At 43.6% G+C, this 2,923-nt stretch overlaps 1 protein-coding gene across 1 annotated transcript in view; it reads left to right on the plus strand.

Annotated features, from left to right (window-relative positions):
* Window positions 1–261: 261 nt before the first annotated feature.
* LOC139687459 (homeodomain-only protein-like) overlaps window positions 262–2,923 on the plus strand; it is a 78,803-nt gene continuing 76,141 nt past the window's right edge. The window contains exon 1 of the mRNA XM_071584626.1: window positions 262–390. The gene's annotated coding sequence lies outside the window, so the exon portion shown is untranslated. The remainder of the gene's footprint in view (window positions 391–2,923) is intronic.

Raw genomic sequence — 2,923 nt, forward strand, 5'->3', positions numbered from 1 at the left:
CCACGCACGCTGAACTACCTCCGTCATGCGAGCTCCCCTCTGACGATTTCAAAGTCGGCGCCGAACAAGCTCGAGTGTGGAAAAAAATAAGCGTTTCCCCTCTCCCCCCAAAAGCCGACCGTCTCGCGGAAGGCGGGTTCTCTGACGACACGGCCGCGCCGCCGGTATCGTAATGAGGAAAGAGGTTCGGCGCATGCGCAGCAAAAGCAGCGCGCTACTTCAAGAACACGGACCCGCGCCGCCTACGACTCAGTGTGACTCTGCACTGTGACCCGCCTACTTCGAAGTGAGCAACTCTCTCGGACCGCGGTCGCTAAGGAGTTCCCGTTCCCCAACACCAGCGGCGAAAAGGGTGCGAATCGATCCCGAAGGAATTTCCTCTCTCCAAAGGTAAGTACTCTTTCAAAGATATTTAATTTTGCTCGGAATGTAACCCGTGGTGATAGTTAATTTTTTTAGGAACCGCTCGATTACCGGGAAGCTCGAAATTCTAGGAGATAAAGTGTCATTAAAATAAGTGAGACGATAGTAATCAAGGCAAAATATTAATTTAAGATCCTATGCATGCTGACTATCATTGTTTAAATAAAAATATGTTCCTACATCACATAAAACCGGTGGTAATGGAGTAGTAGTAGTATTTAGGGGAGGCGACCGACAGCTTAGGTCATTTACGCCTTTAGGGATGGACAGGAAAGGGTGAAGGGTGGAGAGAAACCCGGCGTCGGCATTAGCCTACTCTTTGCGAAAGGCGCTAAAGCCTTAAGCTTAAGGTCCCATCCGACGAACGGTGCACTCACTCTAAGTGCCCTCCACAAAGCACCTCATCAGTAGGGATCGAGATACCTCTGAAAAATATTCAACACCGGAATTTGAACCCAGGACCTCAGGGTGAGAAGCCAGTACGATAGCCACCGCATCGTAATGGAGTTTTTTTTCACGTTTGAAGAGTATATCAATAAACTGGTCCAGTTTAATTAACCCCAACTCTTTAAAGAGTGAAGAGGTAAATTATTGATAAAATTACATCAAATTATTTTTGGATAAGATATATGGTAGCTAATGATCATCATACTCTTATCTCTCGTAATGGAGGTTTTATTTATAAAAATATTATTTATCAAAGTTAACAGCGATAGGAAATTCATAAGGAGAGAGCTTTTATTAAAATTATTTTGAAATCTACTCGCATTGAAACAGGATTATGGGGAAAGATGAAAGAGGATTTAACAAAAATATTGAAACATAAATATCTTGATAACCTGCAGCTGAAGATGCACTCATACACGGATGAAGTCCGTAAACCGGTAAACGCGACATTTTCCAGATTTTTATTTTTTTTAAATACACTCAGAAACATCTTCCTTGCATATTGAATAAAACGTCAAACTATACTCTGCTGAACCATTTTACTTATCTCTCGGAGTTCAAAGTATCATGAACAGAAGAAGGTACATGGGCAGGCGCGAGCCCTTATAGGGGTACCCACCTGCCCTGAAAAGAGCTTTTCAGGGTAGGTGGGTACCACGGGAGCAGTTAGGAAGGGACCCGAAGGCGGTCACGGAGAAATCTGGCGTCAGCATAAGCCGACGTCTAAATAAAGGCACCGAGGGTTCAACGATTGAAGTGCGACATGCGGGGGAGGGAGAGAAGTGCGCTGCAGCGGGTCCTGCACGCAGGACCCGAGTAGGGATCCGGAAATTTCTGTGGAAATGCTCATCGCTTGTACTTGAACGCGGTCCTTTTTCAATTAGTTGCAAAAGTTGGAGTAAACAGGGTCATTTTAATTTAGTTCGCGATATTTTTCGTGCGTGCGACATAAATTTGTGGCTGATAAATACCATTGGTTACAAAGATCTATGTGTGTGTGTATGTATGTGTGTATGTATGTGTCTGTGTATATATATATATATATATATATATATATATATATATATATATATATATATATATATATATATACATACATACATACATACACACACGTATGTATGTGTATATATAGAATAGATCTATATGTGTGTGATTTATGTTTATATATATACACATGTTGGACTACTAACCGGATGACCCGGGTTCGATTCCCGGGCGAGGCACTCTGGGCACCTGCAACCCCACCCAAGCTATGTGATTTTTCGGGTACCAGGTCTTCCTGGGAAACCATAACCGGCACAGGGAAAGGAACTGGCCCCCCTACCCTTATGTGTGAATTTCACACTCCGTCGGGCTTATTACTGGGTGAACTCTACCATCACCTACCATACCGACCTTCGGGTTGATTATTGTTTATGGTTATATATATAAATCCCGGCGGTGTTGAATATTTTTCAGAGGTATCTCGATCCCTACTTGAGGTGCTTTGTGGAGGGCACTTTGAGTGAGTACGCCGTCCGTCGGATGGGACGTTAAACTGCGGACCCCTTGGCGCCTTTCGTAAAGAGCAGGCTAATGCCGACGCCGGGTTTCTCTCCACCCTTCATCCTTTCCTGTCCATCCCCTATGGCGCAAATGACCTTAGCTGTCGGTCGCCTCCCCTTAAAACTACTACTACTATATTTATTTATTTATTTATTTATTTAAACGGAAGACTAATTGGACCCCGTGCCAACTTTTACAAACTGCTTCCTTCGATCAAAAATTTTGTGAAACATTTTTTACGGCGAGTAATTCTCGAGCATTAACCAGTACATAGATGAAGTGCATAAATTATACATAAATAAAAAGAGAAAAAAATATCCTTGGGCCCTTTCTCGTAATTGTCTTGACCGTCGTTACCTTTCTCGTTGGCGCGTGAATAATTAGCGTCCCCTCCCCCCAGCCCTGACGTCAAGATTTTCGGAGTGGTCATTGAAATAATACCCTCCCACGCCCCTTCCATGTGAACGCTGTTGACATATTTCCCACGGCAGCGAAGGAAAATAAA

Source organism: Hetaerina americana, unplaced genomic scaffold (genome assembly GCF_022747635.1).
Source record: "Hetaerina americana unplaced genomic scaffold, ioHetAmer1.1.p SCAF_2, whole genome shotgun sequence".
Classification (NCBI taxonomy): Eukaryota; Metazoa; Arthropoda; class Insecta; order Odonata; family Calopterygidae; genus Hetaerina; species Hetaerina americana.